Source organism: Dendrobates tinctorius, unplaced genomic scaffold (assembly GCF_039654945.1).
Source record: "Dendrobates tinctorius isolate UK_male_01 unplaced genomic scaffold, ASM3965494v1 ptg000155l, whole genome shotgun sequence".
NCBI classification, from domain to species: Eukaryota; Metazoa; Chordata; class Amphibia; order Anura; family Dendrobatidae; genus Dendrobates; species Dendrobates tinctorius.
This window is the reverse complement of record NW_027361822.1, coordinates 22309531-22323668: the sequence shown is the minus strand read 5'-3', so window position 1 is coordinate 22323668 and position 14138 is coordinate 22309531. Positions and strand designations below refer to the sequence as shown.

The window sequence follows — 14138 nt, the reverse complement described above, 5'->3', positions numbered from 1 at the left end:
TTGGATGAAGTCTAGTGGCCGATGTCATGAATCTTCTTATCCACCTGTGGTTGGCCAGGTCACAGTCGAACATAGCACCTAATGCTGACACTTGAACTTTCAAAGTGGTAGGTTTTAGACCTAGCTCTAGCCCCTTGTGCAAGAAATCCAGGATACGAGAAATGTTAGGTTTCTCGGGGTCAGGCAAGTCTGGTAGATACCATGAAGAGAACCTCTTCCATATCTTATTATATATGGTGATAGTGACCGGTTTTCGGGATTTCTGTAGGGTCTTTATTACCGCCTCTGATAAGCCATTGGCCCTCAGGATCTGGGCTTCAGTAGCCAGGCTGCTAACCTCATTCCCCGAAGGTTTGGGTGATGTAGGGGGCCCTGCGAGAGAAGGTCGTGTTCCATGGGTAGGATGAATGATCCGTCTACCACCAGCTCCGTGATCAGAGAGTACCAGCTCCTCTTTGGCCATAACGGAGCTGCTAGGATGGTTGGGGTATGATCGTCCCGAATCTTCTTCAGGGTTGCGGCGAGGATTGGGACTGGTGGAAAGGCGTAAGCTAGATGGAACCTCCACATGAGGGCGAAGGCATCCACTCCCAGGGCCTTTCCCTGGGGTTCAGTGAAAAGTATTTTCCCACTTGAGCATTTTCTCCTGAGGCTAACAGGTCCACCTCCGGGAGGCCCACCTCCGGGAGGCCCCACCTGTCGACCAGTTTCTGGAAAATTATTTTGTTCAGGGTCCACTCACCAGGCTGGATGCTTTTTCTGCTTAAGAAATCTGCCTGAAGATTGGCGGTACCCTTCAGGTGAATTGCCGTCAAAGAGCGAAGGTGCTTTTCGGCCCAGGAAAATATTCGGATTGAGATGCCCTCCAGGCTGCTGGATCTCGTACCACCCTGGTGACTGAGATGGGCCACCATCGTTATATTGTCTGAGTAGACTCTGATGTGCTGGCCCCGGACCAGGTGCCTTGCTGTCAGTAGAGCTTCTTCCACTTCCTTCAGTTCTCTGAAGTTTGAGGATCTTGCGCTCACTTTCTGGCTCCATAACCCCTGGAGTGGGTGACGAGACACTACAGCTCCCCAGCCTTTTTTGCTGGCATCTGCTGTTACCATGACTAAAGGCGTCTGAGACCAGTTGATTCCTCTGCACAGGTTCTTGTGGTCCATCCACCATGCCAGCGAGGCTCTCACTACCCCCGGGGTTTGGACCTTTTTGTTCAGACAGGTGTGATCCCGATTCCAATTTCTTAAAATATGGGACTGGAGCGCTCTGGAGTGGGCCTGTGCCCAAGGTACTGACTGGATACAGGAGGTCATAGATCCTAGTATGGACATAGCTGACCTGAGGGTCGGGAACCTCTGTTCCCTGAACTCTGAGATCCTTGATATTATGGATCTCTGGTGCTCCTTCGGGAGGAAGGACATTTGATTTTTTGAATCCAGTAGGATTCCTAAGAATTTCACCTCCTGGGAGGGTTGGGTCTGAGATTTCTTTATGTTCGGGATCCATCCTAACGACTGGAGCATGCTCAGGGTCTGAGTCACCTGTAGTTCCAGAGTGCGGTAGGAGGCTCCCATTATTAGTAGGTCTCGAGGTAGGGTACAATACATATGCCCTGACTTCGGATGTGGGACACAGCCTCCGTAATGATCCTGGAGAATACTCGAGGAGCAGATGATATCCCAAATGGAAGTACGTTGTATTGAAAGTGTTTTATTTCTGGACCCTGGTGGACCGCGAACCTCAGATACTTTCTGTGGGAAGGATGGATGGGGATGTGGAAATAGGCATCCTTCAGATCTATAGTTGCCATAAAGACTGCCCTATCAGAGGAATGGCGGTCTTTACCGACTCCATTTTGAATTTGTGGTATGCAATGTGTCGGTTGAGGCCCTTTAGGTTTATTATTATTCTCGACTCTCCTGTGGGCTTTCTTACTAGGAATAATGCCGTCTTCCTTGCTCCTTCACAGGGACTCGAGAGATGGCATTTGACTGTAGCAACTGCAGAATGCCGGAATCTAGAGCTGGGGTCTCCCAAGATGGTATGGAGGTGACTTATACCCCGCGGGGGATAGGATTCGAGTTCTAGCAGTAGGCCCTCTATGCATCAAATGGCCAAGTTCTCCAAAAAATATGACATAGTTGTCATGGGAGATTTCAACTATCCAGAAATTTGTTGGGAATCTCTCTCAGGCAAAACTAACAGGTCAAGGAAATTCTGATCCTCTCTTGCTGACAACTTTATCTTCCAAAAGGTAAGGGAGAAAACAAGGGGAACTACTACCTTGGATCTAATCCTTATAAACAGGGAGGAAATGGTTGAGGAGGTAAAAGTGGCTGGGACCCTAGGAGGTAGCGACCATGCTATTTTAGAATTTTGGATAACTAGAGGCGGAAGACCTGTGAAGACTCAGACATCAAGGTTAGATTTCAGAAAGGCAGATTTTAAAGGGATTCAGAAAGAGAATTGGAGGGATCCAATGGCTGGATATCCTTAAAGACAAAAATGTCCAGGAAGGATGGGAAATCTTGAAAAATGAAATTCTCAAAGCACAGTTGTTAACAATTCCGAAAAGAGGGAAGAATAGGAAGCATTTAAGGAAACCAGGATGGATGAACACAGAACTTAAGCACATGCTAAAAAGGAAGAAAAAAATGTTTATAAAATGGAAAGAGGGAGGCATATCTAAAGAAGAATATAATGCGGTCTGCAGAACCTGCAGGGCACAAATCAGATTAGCTAAAGCTGAAAATGAATTGAGGCTTGCAAGAGATGTCAAAAGCAATTATAAAGGATTTTGGGGATATGTCAAAAGTAAAAGAAAAGTCAAAGATGCTATAGGATTTTTGCAGGATGAAAATGATGAAATGGTAAGACAGGATGTTGAGAAGGCTGAACTTTTAAATTCCTATTTTGCATCTGTTTTCTCTCAGAAAGGAAATGTAACATCAACTGTTATTCACTGTCCTATTAAGGGAATAGAAGAATCCAGGATATCTATAAACAGAAAGATAGTGAGGAAACAGCTAACCTAAATGAATTCAAGTCTCCAGGTCCAGATGAATTACACCCCAGAGTACTGAAGGAGATAGCAGAAGAAATTTTTGAACCCCTCTCCATAATCTTTGAAAATTCTTGGAGAACAGGAGAAGTGCCAGAAGACTGGAGAAGAGCAAATGTTGTTCCTATCTTCAAAAAGGGGAAGAAGGTGGACCCAAGCAACTATAGGCCGGTGAGTCTGACTTCTATACCAGGAAAGATCTTTGAACAAATAATTAAACATGTATGTCAGTACCTGGATAAGAATGAAGTGATTAAACAGAGTCAGCATGGGTTTGTACCTAATAAGTCATGTAAGACTAACTTAATTTCCTTCTATGACGGTATCACTGATTGGGTGGATCAAGGAAATGCTGTAGATATAGTATATCTTGACTTCAGCAAAGCATTTGACAAAGTCTCTCATACAATCCTTATTGAAAAAATGACTAAGTATGGAATGGACAAGGCAACTGTTAGGTGGATTCATAACTGGCTTAGTGATCGGACCCAAAGAGTGGTTGTAAATGGCTGCACATCCAGTTGGAAGAATGTCTCAAGTGGGGTACCACAGGGCTCTGTCCTGGGCCCTGTATTGTTCAACATCTTTATCAACGATTTAGATGAAGGAATTGAGGGTAAACTGATTAAATTTGCTGATGACACAAAGCTAGGAGAGATAGCTAATACTAGAGAAGAGAGAGAGAGGATTCAAAAAGATTTAAATAAACTGGAGAAGTGGGCAGCAACTAACACAATGGTTTTTAACAGGGAGAAATGCAAAGTACTACATCTGGGCAATAAAAATGAAAAAAGCATATATAGAATGGGAGGAATAGGGCTAAGTGACAGCACATGTGAAAAAGACTTGGGTATACTAATAGATCACAGACTGAATATGAGTCAACAGTGTGATGCAGCAGCAAAAAAGGCAAATGCAATTCTAGGATGTATTAACAGAAGCATACAGTCTAGATCACGTGAAGTCATTATTTCCCTCTACTCCTCTTTGGTCAGACCTCATCTGGAATATTGTGTCCAGTTTTGGGCACCACATTTTAAAAAAGACATCAACAAACTGGAGCAAGTTCAGAAAAGAGCGACCAGAATGGTGACCGGTCTGCAAACCCTGTCTTATGAGGAAAGGTTGCAGGATTTGGGAATGTTTAGTTTGCAAAAGAGAAGACTGAGAGGAGACTTAATAGCTGTCTACAAATATCTAAAGGGCTGTCACATTGTAGAAGGATCAACTTTATTCTCATTTGCACAAGGAAAGACTAGAAGCAATGGGATGAAACTAAATGGGAGGAGACACAGATTAGATATTAGAAAAAACTTTTTGACAGTTAGAGTGATCAATGAGTGGAACAGGCTGCCACAAGAAGTGGTGAGTTCTCCTTCAATGGAAGTCTTCAAACAGAGGCTGGACAGACATCTGACTGGGATGATTTAGCGAATCCTGCTTTGAGCAGGGGGTTGGACCAGATGGCCCAGGAGGTCCCTTCCAACTCTACGATTCTATGATCACACTGAGGACCCAGGGGCTGTTGGAAATCAACTGCCAAGCAGGAAAGAAACTCGAAAGCCTTCCCCCCACCGGGATCGAGTCATTGTTTTTCTTGGGATTGCAGTTGCTGGGGGACCAGGATGTTCCTGCCTCTCCCTTTAGCGTAGCCCCATCTTCCCGTCTTTCCCTTCCCTCGTGGTTGGGATGACTGATCTGGGGGCCACGAAAAAGAGGTTTCCTTGTGGTTCTCTGCTCTGGAAGCACCTTCTTTTTGTCAGTGGCTTTTTCCAGAATTTCGTCTAAGGCAGGGCCAAAGAGATGTTCACCTTTAAAGGGTAAAGAGCATAGCTTGACCTTGGATGTAATGTCACCGCTCCACGTCTTCAGCCAGAGGGCTCGCCTGGCAGAGTTTGATTGTACCATGGCTCTGGCAGAAGTATGGATCATCTCCATTGATGCGTCTGCCAGGAAGCCCGTAGCTCTCTGCAAGATAGGGAGTGAGTTAAGGAGGTCACTCCTTGAGGTACCCTGCGAAATATGGTTCTCTAGCTCCTCAATCCATTGAAAGAGGGACCTAGAGACACAAGTGGACGCAACTCCTGATTTTAAGGTGGCCGCGGAGGATTCCCATGTTTTCCTCAGGAGGCTTTCAGCTTTACGGTCCATCGGGTCTCTAAGCTGAGACGCATCATCAAACGGTAACACCGTTTTCTTTACCACCCTTGCCACCTGGACATCGACTTTCAGGATGTCCCATTTAAAGTCCTCTCCTTCCAGAGGAAACCTATGGCGGAGCTCTGAAGGGGCTGAGTAGCGTTTTTCAGGGTATTCCCATTCCTGGGAGATCATGTCCACTATGCTTTTATGAACTGGAAAGCCTGCTCGTTTAGGTCCTTCATGTCCCCCAAACATGCGATCCTGTGCCGTTTGCGTGACAGGTTCATCTTGTAGGCCCATAGTGGCACGTACTGCGCTAATCAACTCCTCCACGTATTCTGTGGAAAGGAAATACCTTCTAACGTCAGGTGCCCTAGAGGTCCCCGGTTGCTCCCAATTTTCGGAGCTCGAGTTGGATGATCTCTCCGACTCGGATTCTGAATCCTCCACCTGAATCCTCCGTTTTTTTGAAGGTGGTGAGCCCATAATCGAAGAGGGTGGAGGGGGGACAGGGCGGCTAAGGAGGTCTGAACCTGACGGGTGACCAAGCTGCGGATCTCGTCAATTAATGATGGGTGCTCGGCCCTGACCACTTTATCAGTGCATGCCTGACATAACTTTTTCTCCCAATTAGAGGGAAGTTTGGTACTGCATATAGCACATTTGGCCGTTTTGCTGGACGTATTGGTGCTTTTATGGGCAGACTTTTCTCCCTATAAGAAAGAGGGGGAGAAGTATTTTAAGGACCTTTATCCCAGATCGCACCCTTAGGACCCCCCCAGGTAACACTCACCGTGGCTGGGGCAGCGCTGGGCTCTGCAGATGCAGTGCAGGAAGCGTCCATGACAGCAGGGGATTTGCTTTACCTGTCGGCATTTTCTGGCGGGTTAATGAAGGGTTAACTCCGCCCTCAGCGCAATAGATTGATTCCCCCTCCTCCTCCCTGGGTCCTGGAGCAGGCACAGCAGGTGCTGGCGAGCTCCGCGCGCTGGCAGCAAGATGGGGGCCATCTTGCTGCCAGCAAATGTTGTTCCTATCTTCAAAAAGGGGAAGAAGGTGGACCCAGGCAACTATAGGCCGGTGAGTCTGACTTCTATACCAGGAAAGATCTTTGAACAAATTATTAAACAACATGTATGTCAATACCTGGATAAGAATGAAGTGATCAAACAGAGTCAGCATGGGTTTGTAACTAATAAGTCATGTCAGACTAACTTAATTTCCTTCTATGACGGTATCACTGATTGGGTGGATCAAGGAAATGCCGTAGATATAGTATATCTTGACTTCAGCAAAGCATTTGACAAAGTCTCTCATACAATCCTTATTGAAAAAATGACTAAGTATGGAATGGACAAGGCAACTGTTAGGTGGATTCATAACTGGCTTAGTGATCGGACCCAAAGAGTGGTCGTAAATGGCTGCACATCCAGTTGGAAGAATGTCTCAAGTGGGGTACCACAGGGCTCTGTCCTGGGCCCTGTATTGTTCAACATCTTTATCAACGATTTAGATGAAGGAATTGAGGGTAAACTGATTAAATTTGCTGATGACACAAAGCTAGGAGGGATAGCTAATACTAGAGAAGAGAGAGAGAGGATTCAAAAAGATTTAAATAAACTGGAGAAGTAGGCAGCAACTAACAGAATGTTTTTTAACAGGGAGAAATGCAAAGTACTACATCTGGGCAATAAAAATGAAAAAAGCATATATAGAATGGGAGGAATAGGGCTAAGTGACAGCACATGTGAAAAAGACTTGGGTATACTAATAGATCACAGACTGAATATGAGTCAACAGTGTGATGCAGCAGCAAAAAAGGCAAATGCAATTCTAGGATGTATTAACAGAAGCATACAGTCTAGATCACGTGAAGTCATTATTTCCCTCTACTCCTCTTTGGTCAGACCTCATCTGGAATATTGTGTCCAGTTTTGGGCACCACATTTTAAAAAAGACATCAACAAACTGGAGCAAGTTCAGAAAAGAGCGACCAGAATGGTGACCGGTCTGCAAACCCTGTCTTATGAGGAAAGGTTGCAGGATTTGGGAATGTTTAGTTTGCAAAAGAGAAGACTGAGAGGAGACTTAATACCTGTCTACAAATATCTAAAGGGCTGTCACATTGTAGAAGGATCAACTTTATTCTCATTTGCACAAGGAAAGACTAGAAGCAATGGGATGAAACAAAATGGGAGGAGACACATTAGATATTAGAAAAAACTTTTTGACAGTTAGAGTGATCAATGAGTGGAACAGGCTGCCACGAGAAGTGGTGAGTTCTCCTTCAATGGAAGCCTTCAAACAGAGGCTGGACAGACATCTGACTGGGATGATTTAGCGAATCCTGCTTTGAGCAGGGGGTTGGACCAGATGGCCCAGGAGGTCCCTTCCAACTCTACGATTCTATGACAGTGCGCCCTCCACGTACCCCGGAAGTGATCCGCGCGCGTGACGTCACTTCCGGGTCGCACAGCACGCAGGGGAGGAGGAGACGCCGGAGAGCTGCGGGAGGCCTCCGGCGGGGATCACTGGCCCGCTTTACTCCCCAAAGGGGAGCGCGGGAGGGCCATGAAACGGTCCCGAATGCAGGAGCAGACGGGAGCAGAACAGAGGAGGGAAGGCTGCGCCACCGACCACCACTGCCCGGCTTTTTGGATCTCCAGGTACGCTGCAGCAGCCGGCCACACAGCATACCAGACCTCTCCATGCTCCATGGGGGACAGGAAAGACACTGGTGAGAGGGAGGAGGGAGAGACCTTTTAATCTCTCGTGCTTCCTGTCCCCCATTACGGCGTGGAGACGACATCCTCCTATGCCGTCATGGAAGGTTGCTAGAGAAACATCTGATTTAAAATAAAAAAATCTAAATGTCTCAAGTGTAACTCAGAGGCGGCACATCTCACGTATTGGGACTGTCGGGTAATTAGGGAACCATTTGTTGCGGAGAGGCTGAATATTGTTTCGGCATTTCATTTTTTTATAGGAGTCAATATGGATTGTTCTATTAGGGATTTAATTTCTTCACGGTTGTTATCTGCAAGGGGAGTAATTTTTAAGAACTTTATAACTTCTTAAAATATAAGTTTGGAAATACGAATAATTGATTGGTGTTCTCTTGTCTAGCGTCTGACTGGGGGGCTGTCAGGGATGCGTTTAAATAAAAAAAAAAGAAAGGAGGAGAAACATTATAATTGTATATGTGTGTGTTTATATTTGAGCATAAAAATAAAAAGGACATGGTCTGGTGTCTTATCATAAAAGCAAGCCCACCATACGGATAAAAAGGACATGGTCTGGTGTCTCATCATAAAAGCAAGCCCACCATATGGATTATATTTTTCTTCACATGATTTTCTATGTTATCAGCACATTCTATGTAAGCTGACATTTGGCTTTGCAGTTTAGAGATCTGGGAAGGTAAGGGTCAGCACCTTCTAATTCCAGGTAGTAGCGCGCATTCTCCGGACTGTAAGCTCTTTCAGGACAGGCCTTGCTCCAACAGAAAGACTTCCAATGCTCATAGTAATCGGGACAGTTTTAGTTTAGAAAGAGAATGGTGGCTTCTTGATTGTGATATGGGTGGACAATAACAAAGATAAAGCAGCCACATCCAGTGACTGAGAATAATCTGTGACTTCTCTGCATTTAGCGATTACTACTCACCTGGGTAGCCATTTGTAGGAATCTCCTCTTTACACAACTCATCACCCCTCACATATGTCTCTATAGTATTAATATTGGTCAGATATTCTCCCTGAAACAAATATTGTAAAAGTCACAGACAGATGGAGAAGTCACACCTATGATCAGCTCTAATCCTGCCATCTCCACCGTTCTCATTACACAAGTATAAAACATATAATACTGGTGGATAAAACAAGACTGAGCACAAGACCTTCACAGCCGTCTACACATCATAGGGGAGATCTCATGACACCTTCTCTCCATCTACCTGATGATCCTGAGGAACAGTAGGATATTCTTGTTTACAGTCCTGTGGAAGAAGAGGACGGGGACATCTCTCTGGTGTTGTCCTCTTACTGGATAGAACTGGAGGAAACACATACAGGGTCTGAATTCATTCTTTACATACAGATAATTATAGGCCGTGTGTATTTAGTCTGGTCTATTACCTGGTGATGTGAGGGGCTGGGGAACCTCCATCATGACGTCCTTGTACAGATCTTTGGGTCCTTGTAAATACTCCCACTCCTCCATTGAGAAATACACAGCGACATCCTGACACCTTATAAGAACCTGACACATACAATGATACCGTCATAACCCTGATCCCTTCATAGCATTGAAGTATAATGTCCCAGCAGTGTCACCTCTCCAGTCAGCAGCTCAATCATCTTGTAGGCGAGTTCTAGGATCTTCTGGTCATTGATATTCTCAAGTATCAAGGGGTGGAGTGGAGGCCCTGTGATTGGGCTCAGGGGTCTTCCCCATCCCTCAGACACAGGGTCCTGACAGCGCTCACTAGAGGTCTTCTTCACTACTGTGTAATCCTGGTTATGGAGAGACACATTAATAAATCTGACTACAGACATTTCCAGAGTCCTCACCTCTCCAGTTCTGTCCATCTGTTATTCCCATAGATAAGAATGGTGTAATGTGACGTCATCAGAATCTCTCACCTCTCCAGTAAGCTGGAAGAGGATTTCTAGGTTGAGGTGTAATATTCTCTCAGCCATCTTGTCCCTGTCCCTATCCATCCTTTTTGTGTCAATCAGGAAAACTGTATTAAATAAAAGATCTCCACTGAGAAGTTCCGATTTTTGAGGGACCTGAATGGGGAGAAGATGGCGATGTAACATCATAAAGGATCCAGTGTAATAATACAATTACTGCATATAATAGCGGAACATATGAGGAGATATAACATGTAGATGTTGTACTGTTAGTTCGTATACACTGGGACATTAGTTGAATTGGTGACAGTCAGCTTGTCCAATTCACTGGCTATTTTTTCACTGCTTCAGCTGCTGACTAGCTGTAGATACCTTATGTGACCAGCGCTCACAGAAGCTTCTGTATTCTCTTGTTTATTATGCAGTTGTGGCACCTTGCTCACACTTGCTTTATTCTATGCAGAGGTGCAGGGTAATTTTTTGTCGTTTACTATTGAAGGTTGTTATTGCCTCCATTTCTGACAGTGCACTCCTACGATGAATCTAATTCTATAATTAATGCTAGATGCTACGTGCCCTTCAAATTTGTAGGAAATAGCCCCAGAGGAGCATGTTTTATAAATGTTAAGTTTAGGGTCCCATTAACTCCTTAGTGACCACTGATACACATTAAAATGGCAGCCGCCAAGGGTACTTATTCCCTCATCGCTGGTTTAAAAGGGCGATAGGGAATAAGGCTGTAGCACCCCCCAGAGATGGAAAACATGATCAGGGCCGGATTTCCCGGCGTCCAATCACAAAAAACAAAGTGTGCCAGCTGTTTAAATGATTTCTCTCGCTTCTGACATGATATGCATGTCAGAGGAGACAGAAATGCTGCCCCTTGAGTCAGCCAGACACCTCCGCCATCCCCCAAGTCCCTCCTGATCAGTCTTCCAGCCTGGCGTTATCTACCTGGAAAAAAAAATGGCAGGCGCAATGCGCAGTACAACCACTGAGATCTGCCAGCCAGTACCAGGCAACAATAGGAAAATTTTCCTATCACAATGCTCAGAAGCACTAGCCGAGCAGTCCTTGGCCAGTGTAAGTGAAACTCCATAGCATCCTTTTTGATCCGTTTCATGGTGTGAACCACTTTAGTTAAAAGAGCACAAATTTTCCATCTTTTAAATAGGACAGAGGGACTGCCTTAGGATCAGGCTCCTCTTCCCAGAAAAGACCAAAAAAATGCCCGACATGCAATACGAAACTCGCAGAATCGTATAAAAAGCAGTTATGCGCGGAATGTATTGTGAAGTTCCTAAAGGACGAGCAAGCGTCCATTCTATCAGATATGTGAGCTATGATTCGAAAGAGGTCCAGAGCACCGTCGCTAATCTTGTACCACCACATCCAGCTCAGAGTACCTCCCGTCATAAGAGAGCCAGATGGGAGGAGGAATACTCAGAGAAGGCATACCCATACTCACACTATACAGAGGAGGACGTTGAAGGGGAGGAACAAAGTATTCCCCAGATGCTTTCGGAGGAGAAGAAAAAGTATTTTATCTCATCTGAAAATACGGATGATCTGTTGAGGGCTGTACGAGCCACCATGAAGGTCGATAAGGCTCAGAGGCTTCACACGATTCAGGATGAAAGGTTTGGAGGGCTGAGGACACAAAGAAATAGTGCTCCTGGTCAACCAACATATTAAGGCAATGATCCTGGAAGAATGGGAAGATACAGAGAAGAATATTTTCATTCCAAGAGATTTTAAAGCCTGTCTCCCCTTTGATTCAGAAGAAGTCAAGGTTTAGGAAGATATCCCAAAAGTATACATCCCTATCGCCAAGGTCGCAAAAAAGACCTCAATACCATTTGAAGACTCTTCCTGCCAGCGGGATGCTATGGACAGGAAGGCAGAGGGACTATTAAAGAGGAGTTAGGAGTCTTCGGCAGCCGTCATTAAGGCTTAGGCCTCTTTCACACATCAGGTTTTCGCCGTCAGGCGCGATCCGTCGCTTTTGACAGAAACCGGATCCGGCGAAATGCAATGCCGGATCCGGTTTCCCCCCCATTGACTTGCATTTGCGCCGGATCGCGCCGGATGGCCATGCGTTTCATCCGGTTTTCGCCGGATCCGGCAATGTGTCGCGATCCGGCGTCTGGAAAAAACGTCTACTGTAACGTTTTTTGTCTCCGGCTTTTCACACAATGAAAGCCTATGAGCGCCGCAATGCGCCGGATCCGGCTTTGCCGGATCCGGTTTTTTTGGTCTGAGCATGCTCAGTAGCTCTGCCCACAGGAGATATATAAAAGGAAGACAATGGGACCCTCAGCCACACCCAACATGCCACCCAAGACAGCAACCAGGCGCAGGAGAAGGCAGCAGACATCTGCAGCAGCAGCACCATCAGCAACACCCCAAATGGAGCAGCATGCTGAACGGGAGGGGAGTCCAGAAGCAGATGAGAGACGGTAATTATCAAATCCCCCATTCCTCCAAACTAGGGCCATGGAATATCAAGATATTCATTGGCCCTTTGTTTCTCTTTATTCAACAGCCGCCAAAGAGATGCAGCAGCAGCACCATCAGCACCACCCCAAATGGAGCAGCATGCTGAACGGGAGGGGAGTCCAGAAGCAGATGAGAGACGATAATTATCAAATCCCCCATTCCTCCAAACTAGGGCCATGGAATATCAAGATATTCATTGGCCCTTTGTTTCTCTTTATTCAACAGCCGCCAAAGAGATGCAGCAGCAGAAATGGCATCACTGGCAGCAGCAATACCCACAGCCATGGAGTCTGGCCATCAACAGGACAGCACATCTTCTTCTGGGAGCCCTCCCTCGCATCGTCAGCGTTTGATGGTAAGTTTTTATTTCCAAAATCCATCATCTCTGTAATATATGTCTATTCATTGCCTTTTATTTCAAAACAGGAATCACAAGATGAAGAGGAGCTCCCAGAAGAAGAAGGAAGGGGTGGACAGACGCTTGGAGTGGGCTCACAATTCGTAAGTTTTTTGCATCAAACGCAGAAACACAACATCACACTACACACAACACATAGAAAACAATGTTCTGCAGACCACACACAGCAAACAAATGCCTACATCCAAAGACATAACATTTTTTGTTTTCTTCTCTAGTCTTCCCAATCTGGTGCTCGGCCAAGAGGTCCTCGCAGTGCCTCCCAGGGTCGTCGGCGACAGCAACGCGGCGGTCACCAGCGTGTAAGTATAAATATTTTTGCTTTGTTTTTTGGCACTTTTTATTTCATTTCTTTTGTGGAGGCTAATTATGTTATTTTTGTCTTTTTCTTTAACAGCCTTCACAGCGTGCTCCCGACTCTGACGGTGAGGATGGAGGGATTGATGTGGACCGCCTCATCGATCTCGTCAGAGAAAGGGAGCCGCTCTGGAATATGGCTGACCGCCGCCACGCTGACCTGATCATTACCCGACGACTCTGGGAGGAAATCTGTTCTCTCCTTGTGGGCCGCTGGGAGGACCTCGAAGCTCGGGACCAGATTAAAGAGCGTAAGTATATACAGTAACGGTTGCTTGATGTAAACCAGTGTTTCCCGAACTCCAGTCCTCGTGGTCCCCACGGATCATGTGTTCAGGATTTCTATTTACTATTGAAATCCTGAAAACATGACCCCTGGGGACCATGAGGACTGGAGTTTGTGAAACACTGATGTTGTATACTAACCACTCCTTTCTCGTTTCAGGGAACAGAATTGTGAATCGGTGGCGGTCTGTGAGGGATCATTTCAAGAAGGAGTTCAATAAAGAGATGCGGGCCCCGAGTGGATCTGGAGGACGCAGGAGCAAGTACAAGTACGCACAAGCCCTGTCGTTCCTCCGGGAAACAATGCTCACCAGAAGGTAAATATTACACACCACATGTGAAAAAGATGTAACTTTTTTTTTTCAGCCAGGGCCATACCATGTCAGTATTTTAATTGTTTTTTTTTCTCTTTATTCCACAGCACGGTGAGCAGCACTCGGGAGCCTGCACGATTGGACCCTTCTGAGGCGATCCCTGAGGAGACCGGCACCGAGGGACACTTCGACCGCCCCGGTACATCTGCACCTTCCCTGCCTTCCCACACATTCGACCCATCTGTCCCATCCACCAGCACAGGAGCATCGTGGCCGCCTACATTACATGAAGCTGCTGGTGAGGAGATCGCTTTCCCTTTACCCCACCCTTCTGCCCCTGCCGCCTCTAGTACACCTGCGGGTACTGGGCGGCAGCGGCAGAGGGGTCAGGAAAAGAGTTATGCGCAAGAGTTATTGCATCTGAA

The 14138-nt window shown here is 46.0% G+C and overlaps 1 pseudogene; it reads right to left on the bottom strand.

Moving 5' to 3' along the window:
- LOC141051121 (uncharacterized) overlaps positions 1-10165 on the bottom strand; it is a 108150-nt pseudogene extending 97985 nt beyond the window's left edge.
- Between the last annotated feature and the right edge of the window lie 3973 nt (positions 10166-14138).